The 1,084-nt window shown below is 52.2% G+C and overlaps 2 non-coding genes across 2 annotated transcripts; one reads left to right on the forward strand and one right to left on the reverse strand.

Annotated features, from left to right (window-relative positions):
• The first annotated feature begins 563 nt into the window (after positions 1-563).
• Pmar_PMAR017386 lies at positions 564-636 on the forward strand. Its single transcript has one exon. It is a non-coding gene; the product is annotated as a tRNA-Ile (tRNA).
• A 279-nt stretch (positions 637-915) lies between these two features.
• Positions 916-996, reverse strand: Pmar_PMAR017387. The gene has a single exon. It is a non-coding gene; the product is annotated as a tRNA-Asp (tRNA).
• Between the last annotated feature and the right edge of the window lie 88 nt (positions 997-1,084).

The raw sequence follows: 1,084 nt of genomic DNA on the forward strand, positions 1-1,084 counted from the left end.
GAAACCCGAAACCCGAAACCCGAAACCCGAAACCCGAAACCCGAAACCCGAAACCCGAAACCCGAAACCCGAAACCCGAAACCCGAAACCCGAAACCCGAAACCCGAAACCCGAAACCCGAAACCCGAAACCCGAAACCCGAAACCCGAACCTGAATGCGCAACACGGTGACACGCCTCTCTTCATGTTCACTTGTGCGGAACCATCCGCCCCTATATTACCACACCTCGCGGATAACTCCTTGGATCATGGCGGTGAGATATTGTTGTGGAATTTTGAGAGAGAAGTTGTTGGCAAGTTCAACGGGTGTGCCAGCTAGACCCCGGGCGGAGCAGAGTTAGTCATGCATAGGTTAGTGTTCGCGTCAGGCGGTGGTTGTTCAAAGGCGATGGACGCGACGATGAGCTGGGGTTTGTAAATGCGGGTGATCATAGGTCATGCGGTCAGCCTGTGCCAGGACTGGGCGGTTGTCGTATGGTGTGAAGTGATACCGTAGAACGCACGCTTTAGTCGAGGTATCAACACATCTTAACCATGAAAGATTCCCAAGCCTGGGTTTTCACGGTCCTGTAGCTCAGTGGTTAGAGCGATGGTCTTATGAGCCATAGGTCGTGGGTTCGACCCCCTCCGGGACTAGTCTAATTCCACTCATGGATATTGAACGTTTTGAGAACAGGTCATACTACGACCTTCATAGTCACGCTGATGCGACAACCATAGACAATTCAACTTAAGAGCAGACTGTCGAATGACCATGGGGAAAATTGGGTTGAACATAATTCTGTCAAGAGCGTTTTCGTCCATCGGATTCGTCCCCGCTTCCCCCAGCGCAATGTTAAGGACAACGAGCTGCTATTCCAGGCTATCCAACTTTGTCCATGGGGAGTGGGGTGCTTCGTACGAACCGGTGGATTATGCACCAGGAAGATCCGAACTTCCGCGGGTGAAACCCAGCGGCTTGACGGCCCACCGCCTTAACCACTCGGCCAAAGTATCTCGATCTTTATCGTTTCATGTGAGTTCTCGGCTTCATCCGCTTAATGTGTATGCTCCACAAAAGCCGCGAGACGCATGTTGAGCCCTT

Source organism: Perkinsus marinus (genome assembly GCF_000006405.1).
Source record: "Perkinsus marinus ATCC 50983 genomic scaffold scf_1104296961872, whole genome shotgun sequence".
Lineage (NCBI taxonomy): Eukaryota > Perkinsozoa > Perkinsida > Perkinsidae > Perkinsus > Perkinsus marinus.